Source organism: Sapajus apella, unplaced genomic scaffold (assembly GCF_009761245.1).
Source record: "Sapajus apella isolate SASKATOON/1434 unplaced genomic scaffold, GSC_monkey_1.0 scaffold16, whole genome shotgun sequence".
In the NCBI taxonomy this organism is placed as follows: domain Eukaryota; kingdom Metazoa; phylum Chordata; class Mammalia; order Primates; family Cebidae; genus Sapajus; species Sapajus apella.
The window spans coordinates 5,250,883-5,270,105 of record NW_022436956.1 but is presented as its reverse complement, the minus strand read 5'-3'; the positions used below and the strand labels follow the sequence as shown (position 1 = coordinate 5,270,105).

The 19,223-nt window shown below is 42.7% G+C and overlaps 1 pseudogene; it reads right to left on the bottom strand.

Moving 5' to 3' along the window:
- Window positions 1-17,028: 17,028 nt before the first annotated feature.
- On the bottom strand, window positions 17,029-17,735 carry LOC116555954 (annotated as a pseudogene).
- Between the last annotated feature and the right edge of the window lie 1,488 nt (window positions 17,736-19,223).

Genomic DNA, 19,223 nt, shown 5'->3' with positions numbered 1-19,223 from the left:
GGCGTTTGCAGGGCTCAGTGTCAGAAGAGAGCTACACAAAGAGAAAGAGAGCCCTGGAGAGGTACAGAAGGCCCCCTTAAATCTTCAGCAGAGTAGTAATCAAACTATGTATAGGAGGACCAAAGTAAGAACCACAACAGGCTTCTCACTGGAAGCAACACAAACAAACAGACCCTTCACCAAAGGAGATATATGCATGATGCATAATCACATGAAAAGATGCTGTACATTATCAGTCACTAGAGAAATGCAAATTTAAGCCACATGCAGGCTGGGCACAGTGGCTCACACCTGTAATCCAGCAGTTTGGGAGGCCGAGGAGGGTGGATTACCTAAGTAAGGAGTTCAAGATCAGCTTGGCCAACATGGTGAAACCCTGACTCTACTAAAAATACAAAATTAGCCGGGCATGGTGGCAGATGCCTGTAATCCAGCACTCAGAAGGGGCTGAGGCAGGAGAATTGCTTGTACCTGGGAGGCAAAGGTTGCAATGAGCTGAGATTGTGCCACTGCACTCCAACCTGGGCAACAGAGCGAAACTCCATCTCAAAACAAATAAACAAACAAATAAAAAACCACATGCAGTACTCCTAATGGGTGTGTACCTATTATTAATAGAATGTCCAAAAATAAAAAGACTGACTACATCAGGTATTCACAAATGTGGAGCAACTGGAACTGTCATAACTGTTAGTGGGAATATAAATGGTATGAGCAATTTGGGAAAAGCTTGGCAGTTTCTTAAAACATTAAACATAGACCTATCATATGCCTTGGTATTGATATGCCTATCTTTCTTTTTTATTTTATTTTATTATTATTATTATTATTTTTTAAAGATAGGGTTTCACCATGATGGCCAGGCTGGTTTTGAACTCCGGACCTCAAGTGATCCACCCACCTCGGCCTCCCAAAGTGCTAGGATTACAGGCATGAGCCACCGCGCCCGGCCACATGCCTATCTTTCTACTCCTAGGTATTTACCAAAGAGAAAATGAAAGCATATGTCCATAGAAAAATGTGTATATGGGCCGGGCGCGGTGGCTCAAGCCTGTAATCCCAGCACTTTGGGAGGCCGAGGCGGGTGGATCACGAGGTCAAGAGATCGAGACCATCCTGGTCAACATGGTGAAACCCCGTCTCTACTAAAAATACAAAAAATTAGCTGGGCATGGTGGCGCGTGCCTGTAATCCCAGCTACTCAGGAGGCTGAGGCAGGAGAATTGTCTGAACCCAGGAGGCGGAGGTTGCGGTGAGCCGAGATCGCGCCATTGCACTCCAGCCTGGGTAACATGAGTGAAACTCCGTCTCAAAAAAAAAAAAAAAATGTGTATATGAGGCTGGGCGTGGTGGCTCATGCCTGTTATCCCAACAATTTGGGAGGCTGAGGCAGGTGGATTCCTTGAGCCCAGGGGTTCAAGACCAGCCTAGGCAACATGGTAAAACCCCATATCTACAAAGAAATACAAAATTAGCCAGGCATAGTGGTATGCATCTGCAGTCCCAGCTACTCAGGAAGCTGAGTTGGGAGAATTGCTTGAGCTCAGGACGTTGAGGCTGCAGTGAGTCATGATTGTGCCACCGCACTCCAGCCTAATGACTGAACAAGAACCTATCTCAAAACAAACAAACAAACAAACAAAACCACCTTGTATATGAATGTTTATATTTGGTAATAGCCAAAACCTAGAATGGTCATCAGCATTTGAATGGGTAAGGGTATAGTGTTGATATGGTTTGGCTGTGTCCCAACCCAAATCTCATCTTGAATTCCCACGTATTGTGGGAGACGCCCGGTGGTAGGTAACTGGATCATGGGGGCAGGTCTTTCCCATGCTGTTCTTGCAGTGGTGGGTGGGTCTCATGAGATCTGATGGTATTCTAAGGGGGAGTTTCCCTGCATAAGCTCTCTCTCTCTTCGCCTGCTGCCACCCATGTAAGACCAGACTTGCTCCTCCTTGCCTTCCACCATGACCAGAGGCTTCCCCAGCTGCATGGAACTGTTAAGTCCAATTAAACCTCTTTTTTTTTGTAAATTGCCCAGTCTTGGGTATTTCTTTATTAGCAGCATGAAAACGGACCAAGACAAGAGGTATATCCATAAAATCTAATACTATTCAGCAATAAAAAGAAATGATCTAGTTATATGTGCAACAACACAATCTCAAAATAATTATCCTAAGTAAAACAAACCAGACTCCCTAAAAGAGTATTTACTGCTGGTCGGGCATGGTGGCTCATGCCTGTAATCCAAGCACTTTGGAGGCCAAGGCGAGCGGATCACCTGAGGTCAGGAGTTCAAGGCTAGCCTGACCAACATGGTGAAACACCATCTTTAAAAAAAAAATTTTAAAAAAAAGAGTATTTACTGCATGATTCCATTTGTAAAAAATCCTAGAAAATGCAAACTAATCTGTAGTGATAGGAAGCAGATCAGGGGTTGCCTGGGGAGTGAAGAGAGGTTGGGGGGAGAGGGATTACAAAAGTTCCAAAGGAAACATTTTGAAATTACATGTCAATTATAACTCAATGTGCTATTAAAATTGCTTTGGAATTTCCAAAAATTATAATAAGCCAAGAACATTTTTATTTTTTTCTCTGGAAATTCCAAAGCAATTTTAATAGCACATGAGACGGAGTTTCGCTCTTGTTACCCAGGCTGGAGTGCAATGGCACGATCTCGGCTCACCGCAACCTCCGCCTCCTGGGTTCAGGCAATTCTCCTGCCTCAGCCTCCTGAGTAGCTGGGATTACAGGCACGCACCACCATGCCCAGCTAATTTTTGTAGTTTTAGTAGAGACGGGGTTTCACCATGTTGACCAGGATGGTCTCGATCTCTTGACCTTGTGATCCACCCGCCTCGGCCTCCCAAAGTGCTGGGATTACAGGCTTGAGCCACCGCGCCCGGCCCAAGAACATTTTTAAATTGGCTAAGAATTTGTAAAGAAGAATTTACTTCTCCCTTTGTTTATAATATGACTAAGATTTATTACAGCCTCTTGGGGTACTTTTTTAGGTGAATATATCATAAACAAAAAGACTAAAGACAAACACAACAAGAAAGCAATAAATATCTTGCAGGACAATCTAAAATACCACCTGTACCATCTTTTCTAGGGACATGGGTGACCTTCTTTACCCAAGTTTTGAAACCAAGAAGCTGTAGCTGGAAAAAAAAAGCTATAATGAAGACAATAAGCATATTTACATACATCTAAACAGATGTATGTTAGCTATACATGCCATAAACAAATTCAATAAATAGTACATTACAATTTTTGCTATAGAGAAAACACAGAGTAATTTCTTTTTATTTGTTTATTTTAAAAATTGAGACAAGGTCTCATTCTGCCATTCAGGCTAGAGTGTAGTAGCACAATCACAGCTCATTGTAGTCTTGACCTCCCAGGCTCAAGCAAACCTCCCACCTCAGCCTCCCAAGTAACTGGGACTACAGGTGCACGCTGTTACTATTTTTTATTTTGTAGGGTTTTACCATATTGCCCAGGCTGGTCTTGAACTCCTGGGCTCAAGTGATACACCTGCCATGGCCTACCAATTGCTGAGATTGCAGGCATGAGCCACTGAGCCAGGCCTATTTTTTGTAGAGATAGGGTTTTGCTATGTTGCCCAGGCTGGTCTCTATCTCCTGGGCTCAAGCAATACACCAGTCTTGGCCTCCCAAAATACTGGGATTATAGGCAGAAGCCGCCGAGCAAGGCTAGAGAAAAGAGAGGAATTTCTTTCTTTCTTTTTTTTTTTTTTTAAAGAAGGGGTTTCATCATGTTGGTCAGGCTGGTCTTGAACTCCCAACCTTAGGTGATCCGCCCGCCTTGGCCTCCAAAGTGCTTGGATTACAGGCGTGAGCCACCACGCCCAGCCTAGAGAGGAATTTCTTTTTTTTTTGTTTTTTTTTGTTTTTTTTTGTTTTTGTTTTTTGGAGACGGAGTTTCGCTCTTGTTACCCAGGCTGGAGTGCAATGGCGCGATCTCGGCTCACCGCAACCTCCGCCTCCTGGGCTCAGGCAATTCTCCTGCTTCAGCCTCCTGAGTAGCTGGGATTACAGGCACGCGCCACCATGCCCAGCTAATTTTTTGTATTTTTAGTAGAGACGGGGTTTCACCATGTTGACCAGGATGGTCTCGATCTCTTGACCTCGTGATCCACCCGCCTCGGCCTCCCAAAGTGCTGGGATTACAGGCTTGAGCCACCGCGCCCGGCTGAGAGGAATTTCTTACAAATTTATAAGAAGAGGCAAACAGGCCGGGTGTGGTGACTCACGCCTATAGTTCCAGCACTTTGGGAGGCTGAGGCAGGAAGATCACAAAGTCAGGAGAAACATGGTGAAACCCTGTCTCTACTAAAAACACAAAAATAAGCTGGACGTGGTGGCGCGCGCCTGTAGTCCAAGCTACTGGGGAAGGCTGAGGGAGGAGAATCGCTTGAACCCGGGAGACGGAGGTTGCAGTGAGCAGCGATCACGCCACTGCACTCCAGCCTGGTGACAGAGGGAGACTCTATATCAAAAAAAAAAAAAAAAAGAAAGAGAGGCAAACAACCCAATGATAAAATAGACACAGAATATAAATAAAAATTTGGGGAAAACAAATACAAATGTCGTATTAAAAATGTTCAAATTTTACATATCAGGAACATGGAAATTAATTATTATTACAGATATCAGTTTACATTTATCATACAGAAAAAAGTTAAAAAGAACTGTAGCACCTATGATTTTGTATTTTCATATAATATTAGTGGTGTTATGAATTGTTCCAGCTCTTTAGGAAGGAAGGTAGTAACATCAGTTAAAGTTAACTATGTATAAAGGTATACAGTGGACCCTCTGCATCTGTAGGTTCCCCATCCATGGATTTAACCAAGCATAGATTTGAAAAGATTTGTAAAAAAGCAATTAAAAATAATAATACTACAATAAAAAATAATGCAACTAAGAATCAAGGCGGGGCATGGTGGCTCATGCCTGTAATCCCAGCCCTTTGGGAGGGTGAGGCTGGCAGATCACTTGAGGTCAGGAAATCAAGACCAGCCTGGCCAACATGGTGAAACCCCATCTCTACTAAAAATACAAAAATTAGCCGGATGTGGTGGTGCACACCTGTAATCCAAGCTGCTCCGGAGGCTGAGGCAGGAGAATCGCTTGAACCCTGGAGGCGGAGGGTGCAATGAGCCGAGATTGTTCCACTTCAGTCTGGATGACAGAGTGAGACTCGGTCTCAAAAAAAAAAAAAAAAAATAGAATCAAAGCAGTATAACAACCATTTACATAGCATTTACATTGTATTGCTGTTGAGGCTGATGGGCTGAGGCTACTCTCCACAGTTGGAACTTCTTCCCAGAAATCTCAGTTCTGCCCTTTGGGCCTTTCAACTGACTGGATGAGGCCTGCCCAGATTATCTAAGATATCCTCCTTTACTAAAAGTCATTGATTATGTATTTTAATCACAGGAACACCTAGATTAGTAGTCAATGGAATAATCAGTTGACACATAAAATTGACCATCAGTTTTATGTGGCATTGTAATATGTAATCTAGGTGGCTTTAATGTATATGGCAGGATATGTGTAGGTTATATGCAAATACTATGCCATTTTATATACGGGACTTGAGCATCTGTGGGTTTTGGTACCCACAGGTGTCCTGGAACCCATCCTCAAGGATACCAAGGGATGAAATATATATATTATAGGAGATATTTGTATAATCATTTAACTCAAAAGTTTCCATTCTGGGATTCTATCTTGAGCAAATAAAAGAACCAATATAAGGCATTTAATTCAGCATTTTCCAGCATGGCATGAAACTGAAGACAGTGAAAAAATAATGGCACATCTACACCATAAAATAGTATACAGCAATTAAAGTGGATGAACAATAGCTATGTCAGTGGACCTGGAATAATTTCCAAGATACATTGCTGAATGAAAAAGGCAAAATGAGAAAAAGTCTGTTCTATCAGTCAGGGCTCAAGTAGGAAGACAGAAACAGCAGGAGACATCACAAAGGATTTGTTGAAGAAAATTCAATTACACAATTGATCGATTAATCGTCAGGTCTAGCTAGGCAAGTCTGAATGCATAGACCAGGCCATAAGGAAGGGCAGCTGACACTCTCTGGCATGGGCTGAGGCTGCTACCCACAGGTGGAATTTCTTTCCAGAAATCTCAGTTCTGCTCCTAAGGCCTTTCAACAGATTGGGTGAAGCCTACCCAGATTATCTAAGATATTCTCCTTGACTAAAAGTCATTTATAATGGACTTTAATCACAGCAGCACCTAGATTAGTAACTGATGGAATAACCAACTTGACACATAGAATTCACCATCACATGTGTGATATTTCATTTCTGTAAAATAAATAATGAAAAAATGCTCTCTCTCTCTCTCTCTCTGTCTCTGTGTGTGTGTGTGTGTGTGTGTGTGTGTGTGTGTGTGTGTATGCAAATATATGAACATCTGTGAATATACAGTTACTTGAGTATGTGGGTTAGGGTGAAGTAGGCAGAGGGGCAGGAGAAGAGGAGAGTCCAAAGCAAAATAAGAAGGAAAAGAAAAACACAAAAAAATGAAAAACAGGCCAGGTGCAGTGGCTCACGCCTGTAATCCCAGCACTTTGGGAGGGTGAGGTGAGCAGATCACGAGGTCAAGAGATCAAGACCATCCCGGTCAACATCATGAAACCCTGTCTCTACTAAAAATACAAAAATTAGCTGGGCATGGTGGTGTGTGCCTGTAGTTCCAACTACTCGGGAGGTTGAGGCAGGAGAATGGCTTGGACCCAGGAGGCGGAGGTTGCAGTGAGCCGAGATTTCACCACTGCACTCCAGCCTGGGCAACAAAAGGGAAACTCCGTCTCAAAAAAAAAAAGAAAAGAAAAACATAAAATCCAAGATATATGACATGATTGCATTTATGGATTTATATGAAATATGAAATTTATGTGTGGCCGGGCGCGGTGGCTCAAGCCTGTAATCCCAGCAGTTTGGGAGGCCGAGGCGGGTGGATCACGAGGTCAAGAGATCAAGACCATCCTGGTCAACATGGTGAAACCCCGTCTCTACTAAAAATACAAAACATTAGCTGGGCATGGTGGGACGTGCCTGTAATCCCAGCTACTCAGGAGGCTGAGGCAGGAGAATTGCCTGAACCCAGGAGATGGAGGTTGCGGTGAGCCGAGATCGGGCCATTGCACTCCAGCCTGGGTAACAAGAGCGAAACTCCGTCTCAAAAAAAAAAAAAAAAAAGAAATTTATGTGCATATATATATATATGGACAATTTTAAAACTAAAATACATACTTTTTAAAAAAATGCATACATTTTAGCAAGCAAGATGCTAATAACTCATTAAAGAGTGCTCATTCCCTATTAATTTTACAAAATATCCTAGTCAAAGAGAAGTAGAAATGTTCTTAAATATCTATTTTCAAACATGAACAATATATGTATTAGTTTCCCAGGAACAAACTACCATAAACTGGAAGATTGAAACAATAGACATTCACTCTCTCCTAGCTCTAAATCTAGAAGTCTGAAATAAGCTGTTGGCAAGGCTGTACTCCCTCAGAAGTCTCTGGGAAGGAATTTTTTCTTGCCTCTTCCTAAATTCCTGTGTTCGCCAGCAATCCTTAGAATTTCTTGGCTTGTGGTTTTCATCAGTTCACTTTCTGCTTCTGTCTTCACCTGCCCGTCTTCCCTGAACTGTATTCATTTCCAAATCTCCCTCTCCGTACAAGGACAACGATCATCGTTCATTCTTATCAAGTATAACCTCATTTTAACTTATTAAAGCTACAAAAGCCCTATTCCTGAAGAAGGTTGCATTCACAGGTATGAGGAGGGGGGTTAGACCTTGAATATATTTTTAGGGGGATAAAATTCAACCCCCTACAATATCCTACTTACAATAATCAACTGAAGCATTCCTATAAAAAGGAAATGATAAAAAGAAAAATAGAGCCAAGCATGGTGGCTCACATCTGTAATCCCAGCACTGTGGTAAGCTGAGGCAGGAGGATCACTTGAGGGCAGGTGTTCGAGACCAGCCTAGGCAACATAGTGAGACCTTGTCTCTATTTTATTTTTTAAGGAGGTGACAACGATGCCCCATATATTGCAATTATTTAACACTGCCTTGAGGCTGAGCACAATGGCACATGCTTGTAATCCCAACACTTTGGGAGGCTACGGTAGGAGTATTGCTTGAGACCCAAGGGTTGGAGACCAGCCTGGGCAACATAGCTACACCCCACTCTCTACAGAACATTGAAAAATTAACCAGGTGTGGTAGCACATGCCTGTAGTAGTAGCTACTCTGGACACTGAGGCCATGATCACTTGAGCTCCTGAGTGTGAGATTGCAGTGAGGTATGGTTATGCCACTGCATTCAGCCTGGGCAACAGAGTGAAACCCTGTCTCACAAACAAACAAACGAACAGCACTGCCTTGGAAGTTCAAATCAATGCAATAAAATATAGAACAAAAATAAGAGATAATTATTAGAAAACAAAATTATCGTTACATGCAGAAATCCAAAGGAGATGCATTGGTATACAATTAAGTCTACAAGAGAGTGTGGTGACCAGACAAAAAATAAATACAGATTAATACAGTAGCAATAATTACAGGAAACACCATAGAAAAATACAAGTTTATGGTGAGCTTACATGTACTTAACTTGAGCCTTCAAAAACTGAGATGTGCGCAGTGGCTAATGCCCCTAATCCCAGCACTTTGGGAGGCCGAGGCAGGAGAATCACCAGGTCAGGAGTTCAAGACCAGACTGGCCAACACAGTGAAACCCCATCTCTACTAAAAAATACAAAAATTAGCTGGGCGTGGTAGCTTGTGCCTATAATCCCAGCTACTTGGGAGGCTGAAGTAGGAGAATTGCTTGAACCGGGACCCGGGAGGTGGAGGTTGCAGTGAGCCAAAATCGCACCACTGCGCTTCAGCCTGGGCTACAGAGCAAGACTCCATCTCAGAAAAAAAAAAAAAAAAAGAGATGTGTGATATGACTCAATTATTAGAAACGATTTCTGGAATGCCTGGGGTCAAGGTTTCTGCCCCAGACACACTTGACTGGCTCCATCACTTTGCCTGTGGTCTGTTCAATCACCAAGCCTAGTTTTCATTCTCTCTACTCACTGACAGCAGGAAACACAGCTGAGCAATCTGTGATTCTCTTTCCTCTGATTACACCAGTTGGTCCCAAGGGAGTGCATGGGTCGCAGACCAGGGCCCCTCTGTGTGCTTTCACCTGTGCTGGACTGCTACCTGTTTGTTGGAGAAGGTTGCTTTCCAGCCTGTTTTAAACAAACTGTGGCCTTTTGCCATCTTCTTCTCCTCCGCGTATGATTTGGCTTGACGGCTAGCTAATGAATAATAGGGGAAATGACAAAAGAACATAATAGGGACGGAAGAGAAAAACAGTTGTAGACTTTGAGCCGGTGGTTTGCTCGCTTTCCTTACAAACAAGAGCAGAGAAGTACTACTGGGAAGCAACATGGGAAAGAGAAAAACGAAAACAAGCACAAAACCTTTAGTAGAGTAGTCTCAGAAGATAGATGAATGACTCGTGTTTTAAATGACAGCTCCCAGAAAACATTATAGAAAATACTTTCTTTTTCTTTTTTTGAGACGGAGTCTCGCTCTTATTACCCAGGCTGGAGTGCAATGGCGCGATCTCGGCTCACCACAACCTCCGTTTCCTGGGTTCAGGCAATTCTCCTGCCTCAGCCTCCTGAGTAGCTGGGATTACAGGCACGCACCACCGTGCCCAGCTAATGTTTTGTATTTTTAGTAGAGACGGGGTTTCACCATGTTGACCAGGATGGTCTCGATCTCTTGACCTCGTGATCCACCCGCCTCGGCCTCCCAAAGTGCTGGGATTACAGGCTTGAGCCACCGCGCCCAGCCGAAAATACTTTCTAAGAATTTTCACTGATGAAACATTCAGGCATCTTTTTCTGTTGTTTACTTAAAGCTTAATTTTAAAAACTCAATATAGGGCAAAATATTTCTATCTTAAGTAAAACTCTTCTTTTTGTATAGTGTTCTAAAACACACAGAGCCTTTCATACAGATAGTCCCATTTGATTCAAGTGAGATTGCAAATATCGTGGCTGACCAAATGGTAAACTAGGGGGAATCTTATGCTGAATGGGATAAAGTAAATGGAAAATTTTTTAGAAAACAAAACCTTAAGCCAAATATAGCAAAGATTAAGAGCTACGGAACATTGTTCTGAATATTTATGGGTAATCCATGAATAATCCTCAGAAATAGATATTGCTCATGCAAATCAGATGAAAAAAATTTGGATGGATTTTTCCAGCACATATGGCAATAAAGCCTATGGGGAAGACTAAAGAGACAGTGATAGTCTTTTTCTTTTTTTTTTTTTTTTTTGAGACAGAGTCTCACTCTGTCATCCATGCTGGAGTATAGTGTCTGGATCTCAGCTCACTGCAATCTCTGCCTCCCGGGTTCAAGAGATTCTCCTGCCTCAGCCTCCCAAATAGCTGGGATTACAGGCACCTACCACCACGCCCAGCTAATTTTTGTATTTTTAGTAGAGACGGGGTTTCACCATGTTGGCCAGGCTGGTCTCAAACTCCTGACCTCAAGTGATCCGCCTGCCTCCAACTCCCAAAGTGCTCGGATTACAGGTGTGAGCCACAGTGCCTAGCCGACAGTGACATTCTTGAGGGCCATGGGTGCAAAGTTTTAAAGACTAAGAGGAAACTAAGTGCTATTGGTTAGAGACATAATCCTTCTCTGTTAGTAAAGACCACACTTCATTAAAAGAGACAGCAAGAAATGAGGAGAAACTCCACTGTACCCTGATACCTACCATGATACTTCATGTTTTTTTGTTGTTGTTCTTTTTGTTTTTTATTTTTTTGAGACACAGTCTCACTCTGTCACCCAGGCTAAAGTGCAGTGGCGTGATCTCAGCTCACTGCAACCTCCACCTCCTGGATTCAAGCGATTCTCGTGCCTCAGTCTCCCAGGAAGCTGGGATTACAGGCACCTGCCACCACGCCTGGCTAATTTTTGGATTTTCAGTAGAGACAAAGTTTTGCCATGTTGACCAGACTGGTCTCGAACTCCAGACCTCAGGTGATATGCCCACCTCAGCCTCCCCAAGTGCTGGGATTTCAGGCATGACCAACTGTGCCTGGCTGATACTTCAGGTTTAGACTGTACGTTGCTTGATCTTGTTGCTCCCTCTCAGCACACAGCCAAGAGACAGACTGGTTCTGTATGGATTTCTTCTTAAGTAAGACCTTTTCTCCTCCTTAGCAGTGTTTTTTATTTACTCTACTCGTGTGGTAATGGAATGCAAATATTCTCTTAACTGCTGTTTCTTATCATGTTAAAAAAACCAACAGAGAGTTGGAGAACTAAGTAAGAGTCTTCCCTTTCAAGTCTTCTCTTCAAATTCCAATATGGCACCCAATTGCTTTTCATTGTAGTCAAGACACAATCAAATTTTTTAGGTTTAATTTTTTTATTTCCTCACCTGGAAGAAGCATTAATTACTGATTCTTTTTTTTTTTTTTTTTGAGACGGAGTTTCACTCATGTTACCCAGGCTGGAGTGCAATGGCGCGATCTCGGCTCACCGCAACCTCCGCCTCCTGGGTTCAGGCAATTCTCCTGCCTCAGCTTCCTGAGTAGCTGGGATTACAGGCACGCGCCACCATGCCCAGCTAATTTTTTGTATTTTTAGTAGAGACGGGGTTTCACCATGTTGACCAGGATGGTCTCAATCTCTTGACCTCGTGATCCACCTGCCTCGGCCTCCCAAAGTGCTGGGATTACAGGCTTGAGCCACCGCGCCCGGCCCATAATTACTGATTCTTAAAAATGCAATCATTGCTGGTGACTAAGTTTCTAGAAGAAATATTTTTAAATTTTGTTTGTTTCTTCACACAAAAGTCACACAGGCAGATGAACATCTCAGCTATTCATGCTGTGTTCATGACCTACTTGTTCATGACCACATGTGATTTGTTTAAAAGTGTTCCCCAGGTTAGAGTGGAAAATAAGGCCCTGGTTTTTAACCTTGAATTCCTCTAAAATGTATGCAAAGTACTGTGTTCAAATTTATATGTGCATTTCTTCTGAGGAGAGATGATTTCTTTATTTTCTTTTTGAGATGGAATTTTGATCTTCTTGCCCAGGCTGGAGTGTAATGGTGCAATCTCAGCTCACTGCAACCTCCATCTCCTGGGTTCAAGTGATTCTCCTGCCTCAGCCTCCCAAGTAGTCGGGCTTACAGGCATGCGCTACCACGCCAGGCTAATTTTGTGCTTTGAGTAGAGACGGAGTTTCTCTATGTTGGTCAGGCTAGTCTCAAACTCTTGACCTCACATGAGCCACCCACTTCAGCCTCCCAAAGTGCTGGGATTACAGGCGTGAGCCACTGCAACCAGCCAGAGACTCTCTATTTCTAACAGATTCCAAGGTGATGTCTCTACTGATCCATGGACCACACTTTAAGTCACAGCAAAAAATATATAACATATCCAAAGAGGGTGTGCAGAGTTCAGAAAATTTCACCCATTAAGAAGATTGTAATACCAAATTTGTCAATACACCGTAATGTTCAGCAAAGACAAGACTAAACATTAACTGGCATTGGCTTTTGCCACACTTAGAATTAACAGTGGATCCATGAGATGAAAAGTAATAGCACTCACCACTATTGAGATGTCTGAAGCTGATTTTTGCCAATGTCACACATCATGGAGGCACTGAATTCCCAATTTTTTTGCGTTTATTCCATCTACCCAATTTATAGACCTGGTTTGTAGGAATTTAATAGAATGCCATCTGTCCTCCAAGTGCATACATAAATAGAAACTGATGATGCTTCTGGTCATTTTTTTAAAAATGTCATTGTTGCCTTATCTTCAAAACTGTGAAATACTTTTCTTTCATCTTTAGGCACATAGCATCTTATTATAAACAGGTATCAAAATAGGTAAAACAAACACATTTTATTATTCCAGTAAGGACAGGATCATCATGTCTTTTTTTTTTTTTTTTTTAGCATGTTTACCTTATTTTTCTTCTCCCTTGCTCATTATGGTTGATTTACACAAGATTTATTGATACCTATCAGGAATTTTTGCCAACATCTGAAACTTAATGCAGAAAAGTAAACCAACAATTCTCTTTTCTTGCTAATACGCATCTGCCATTGTCCACGTGAAAACCTTGTGGTTAAAACCTTAAGATTTTGTTTGACTCTACGTCAAGCTCCACACTTAATCATTTACCAAGTCTTATTAAACCATCCTGTCTATTGTTTCCTAGAGTTAGCCACAATTTCAAGTGGGAAACAAAAGAATGACAGTAGTTTCCTTCCTTCCAGCTCTAACCAAAACCCGCAGACTCCTCTCTGAGATCTGAAAGGAAAAGATAGCAGGAAAGAGGAAGAGAAACTACCAAAGAAGGGAAACGGTAGTATAAAACGTGTTCTGATATTGTGTATACCACACCTTAAGTAGAGAGTAGGACTAAACCCTTTAAAACATTGTGCCATATACAGGAGAATCACTTCAACCCAGGAGGTGAAGGTTGCAGTGAGCCAAGATCGTGCCATTGCACTCCAGCCTAGGCATCAGAGCAAGGCTCCGTCTCAAAACAAACAAACAAACAATTGCACCATATAATGCAAACTGTTAGGGACTAGGGACATAGGCAATGCTGTCAGATCTACTTGTCCCACTGTTTCTTAGCATTTTTTTTTTTGAGACCCATTTTCACTCTGTCACTCAGGCTGGAGTGCAGTGGCATGATATTGGCTCACAGCAACTTCCACCTTCCAGATTCAAGCAATTCTCCTGCCTCAGCCTCCAGAGTATTTGGAATTACAGGCATGTGGCACCACACCCAGCTAATTTTTCTATTTTTAGTAGAGATGGGGCTTTGCCATTTGGCCAGGCTGGTCTCGAACTCCTGACCTCAAGTAATCTGCCTGCCTTGTCCTCCCGAAGTGCTGGGGGATTACAGGCGTGAGCCACCATGCCTGGCCTGTTGCTCGGCTTTTTTTCTTTTTTTTTTTTTTAATTGAGATGGAGTCTCACTCTGTCACCCAGGCTGGAGTGCAGTGGTGCGAACTTGGCTCACTGCAACCTCTGCCTCCTGGGTTCAAGCAATTCTCCTGTTTCAGCCTCCTTGGTAATTGGGACTACAGTCACACACTACCACGCCTGGCTATTTTTGTATTTTTAGTAGAGACAGGGTTTCACCATATTGTTTAGGATGGTCTGGAACTCCTGACCTCAGGTGATCCACCTGCCTCAGCCACCCAAAGTGCTGGGATTATAGGCGTGAGCCACATGCCCAGCTCTTAGCATTCTTATGCCCCATTTTCCTCATCTATAAAACAAGGATAGCACTGCAGGCTGCCTACCTAAATATCCCTCTCCTCCTCTTTATTAACAGAATTTCATTTGGTGGTCTCCCAGCCTCCCTTGCAACTAGCGGTGGCCTGGTAACATAGCTCTGACCAAAGAGATGTTGACAGAAGTCCTTCAAAAGAAATACCCATTGCATTTCTCTCTGGAAGGCAGGTGTAATGTCTTGAAAAATTATATTATGATCTCGAAAATGAAAGACATATGCTAAGAATAGTGGAGAAAGAAGATAGAATGACTCTGGGTTCTTGGTGACCTCTCATGAAGTCACACAAAACTGGACTGGCCTCTTTACTGAATGGAAGGGAAATAAAAACCTGACTTCTTATAATAGGATTTTCTTTTTTTTTTTTTTTTTAAAAGACAGGGTTTCACCATGTTGGCCAGGCTGGTCTTGAACTCCTGACCTCAGGTGATCCGCCCACCACGGCCTCTCAGAGTGTTGAGATTACAGGCATGAGCCACCGCACCCAGCCCAATAGGATTTTCTGTTACAGGTGACACAATCCTGATTACCATTTCAGAGTTACTGAGAACATTATTAAGTGTAATAATGAACATAAAAATGGTTAACACAGGGTTTAGCATATCACAAGCATGCATTAATGTTAGTAGTTAACACTGCCATTATTAGTAGTACTGTTCTTACTATTGTTCTCCCTGGCTTCTTTGTTCTCCTCTTTCTTACGCACAAGTTTTTTCTATTCTACTTCATTTCCACACACTTCAAATTCGGGCTCTCATGATGTTACCTCTGGATTACACTCTTGGTTATAATCAACCCACAAAGTAGTCTAGTTGTGCCTTGAAAGATGAATTGTTTTAGATAGGCAGAGAGAAGGGTGGAGGGCCTTACTGGTGAGTATGCCAAAAATCCCATGCTTGTTCCGGAGGATTAGTGGGAGATAAGGTGGAGCCAGATTGTCAGGGGTTTTCTGTAAATGGCAAAGGGCAGGCCAAGGAATTTGTAGTACATTTTCTTGTTAAAAGATTAGGCCCCCACTTGCTTTTTATTTATTTATTTTTTTGAGGTGGAGTCTCACTCTGTCTCCCAGGCTGGAGTGCAGTGGTGCAATCTCAGCTCGCTGCAACCTCTGCCTCCCAGGCTCAAGTGATTCTCCTGCCTCAGCCTCCCAAGTAGCTGGGACTACAGGTCAACCTCCTGAGTAGATGGGACTAAAGGCACCTGCCACCACGTTTGGCTGATTTTTGTATTTTTAGTAGAGACTAAGTTTCATCATGTTGGCCAGGCTGGTCATGAACTCCACCCACCTAGGCCTCCCAAAGTGATGAGATTACAGGCATGAGCCACTGTGCCTGGCCCACCTGCTTTTTTTTAAGAAAGGAAATAGTAGGATGAAAGAAAAGTCCAAATACTCTCTTTTATTTACTTGGTAGTGTTATTCAGCTTCTCTGGAATTTAGTTTGTTTGACTATAACATAAAGAAGTTAAATGCTCTCAAAGACCCATGCCACTTCTAAAATTCTAAGATCCATGGGAAATCATTGAAATAACAGTATCTAATGAACAGTATCTAAGAATTAAGGGCCTCAATTAATATTAGCTCTGACTTATTCTTCCATTCATTTATTCTTTCTCTCAACAGAGTGAATTTATTTTCTGTTGCTTACTTTCATATAAACAACCTTGCTGCCACTTCAAGTCTCATTTTGGAAGCCAACCTTACCACAACAATCAGAATAATCTTCCTCAAACACTTCAGGAATTTGGAACAGCAAGCCTTGGCCCACCCTGCTTTCTTTTTCTTTTTTTTTTTCTTTTTTTTTTTTTTTGAGACGGAGTTTCACTCTTGTTACCCAGGCTGGAGTGCAATGGCGCGATCTCGGCTCACCGCAACCTCCGCCTCCCCGGTTCAGGCAATTCTCCTGCCTCAACTTCCTGAGTAGCTGGAATTACAGGCACGCGCCACCATGCCCAGCTAATGTTTTGTATTTTTTTTTTAGTAGAGACGGGGTTTCACCATGTTGACCAGGATGGTCTCGATCTCTTGACCTCGTGATCCACCCGCCTCGGCCTCCCAAAGTGCTGGGATTACAGGCTTGAGCCACCGTGCCCGGCTCTTTTTTTTTTTTTTTTTAAGACAGGGTCTCACTGTGTCACCCAGGCTTGAGTGCAGTGGTGCAATCATAGCTCACCACCACCTCAAACTCCTGTACCCTAGCAAATGTCTCACCTCAGCTTCCTGAGTAGCTGGGCCTATAGGCACACCATACCATGCCCAACTAATTTTTTAAATTTTTTGTAGAGACAGGCTCCCATTACCCTGCCCAAGCTGGTCTCAAACTCGTGAGCTCAAGTGATCCTCCCTCCTCAGCCTCCCAAAGTGCTGAGACAACAGGGATGAGCCACTGCGCCCGGCCCCGTCCTGCCTTCATACCCCTTCGTCGGCTAACTCAGGTCCCCGCCAACCTCTGCTCTTTCCGGTCTTTTCCATCCTTCCACATCTTACACACAATGCTAGACTCAAAGCTAAGCAGAACATTAATTTACAAATCGAATGTGACATAATAGTTCAAATGGCTTAGTAACTAATAAATACGCCATGCTTATTTTTAAAGTAGGTTTATTGGTTTTCAATTATATTTGTAATGTCAATCGTAAGAGAACATAGAGGAAAAGTTTTAAAGGAATAAGGAGGTAATAACATCACCATCCAATGTGAAAAATAGTAACTTTGGGGGTTATTTCTTTGCAAGATTTTTGGATGGCTTTCAAGTAGTTGTAATCATTTTGAATATGTAATTTATTTAACTTAATGTCATTAAAGTACAAACTTTCTGCATGTTATTTTTTTTCTGACTCCCAAACCTCTTTCATTGCGGGGTATGGGCCTCTGGGCGGCCCTCACTGCACAGCTTGCTCATTGGCGCTGCCTCCCGAGTCCTGGGGCTTCATCATGTCGAGGAGATCGGGCGGACTGGAGAACGGCTCGATGTGCAGCGCCTCAAAGGTGTCATCTACCCGGAGGGCCAGCCCCACCGTGGCTGGGGCCTGTGGTCGTGCTGTTTGGCTGGTGAAGCCGCACTCGCCCAGTGTCTTGCCATCATCCAAGAGTTGGTCGTCCTTGTACAGCCGCTGTTCGTCGGGTGGCCGCCTGAGGATTCCCTCCACGATGCGCTTCAGCTCGAACACCGTGCTGGACTCCTTGGCGTTAGTGAAGATGGTGGTCTTGTGGCGCCGGATCAGGAGAAACACGTCCATCGCGGCGGCAGCCTCCCCAGTCGCTGCGCAGGCGCTGTCGCGCTCCGCCCCTTTCCCGGCAGCCCGCGCGCGGCCTGGCGTGCCCCGCGCCGCCCCGCCTCCCCCGGCGAAGGCCCTTTTTTCCATGGTGTCTTACTGGCTTTCTATGAGACTATTTATAGCTACATAATATTGTAAATTTACCATGAAGGACTGAAGACATACAAGAAGATAAAAAGAATAATGGAATGAACATCCATGTATCTCACAGAGCTTAAGAAATAAAACATTATCAGGCCAGGCGCTGTGACTCGCTCTCCTGTAATCCCAGCACTTTGGGAGGCTGAGGTGGGCGTATCACCTGACGTCAGGAGTTCGAGGAGAGCCTGATCAACATGGAGAAACCCTGTCTTTACTAAAAATACAAAAAATTTAGCCAGGCCTGGTGGTGCATGCCTATAATCCCAGCTACTCAGAAGCCGAGACAGGATAATTGCTTCAACCCGGGAGGCGGAGGTCTCAGTGAGCTGAGATAGCTCCATTGCACTCCAGCCTGGGCAGCAAGAGAGAAACAATGTCTCAAAAACAAACATTATCAATGCAATTGATACCCTCTGTGTAATCATCCTCATTTGCAGCTCCCTCCATCTCTAACATATGTAACCACTGTCTGAAATTTGGTGATTATTCAGCTCATACATTTCTTTATGCTTTTACCACATATGTATGTATTGTTAAGTAATATGTAATATTATTTGCATGTTTCGAACTTTATATAATTAGTATCATGAAATGTGTAAAGTATTCGACAACTTGCTCTTATTTCCTGCTCAACATTATGATTATGGAAGTTGCCCATGTTGATTCATATTTGCTCAAATATTTAATAAACATGTATTTATATAAATATATCCTCAAATAAATATATAATAATTTCTCTTGTGTTCTCATACTGTTCAATATTCAGGTGGTTTGCAGCCACAAATAATGTTTTGACAAATGTCTTTCTGCATAATACATATATTTTTCTCATTTAGGATAATTCCCTGGTGTTAAATTACCAAAGAGCATGAACATTTTTAACATCCTTGCACATACTTACTGCCACACTGGAGGATTGTATAAATTTTGTATTGCCACCAAACATATCAGTTCCTTGTTTTATCACATACTAGCAGCTATGGATGATATCACTAGTTCTTTCTTCAATTTTGGCTAATTTGCTTAGCGAAAACTGGTATACTGATTTCCGGTGAAGTTGAAATTGAAAAACTTTTCCATGTTATCTGTAATCATATGAACTCCTTTGTCTTTTCATACCTTTTGCCCATCAGTACTGTCGGAAACAGTGTTTTATCTTAATAGCTTTTTTATATAACACTATACTAACTCTTGTTAAATTAGCTACAGATACTTTTCCTAGTTTTTTTTTTTTGGTACCTGGTAATGCCTATATGTATATAATTAAAGGATCTGATAAGTAATTCTGTTATGTCAACTTGCTTATATGGCTGGGATACATATAATAGCATAGAACAGTATGATTGTAAAATCATTAATATAT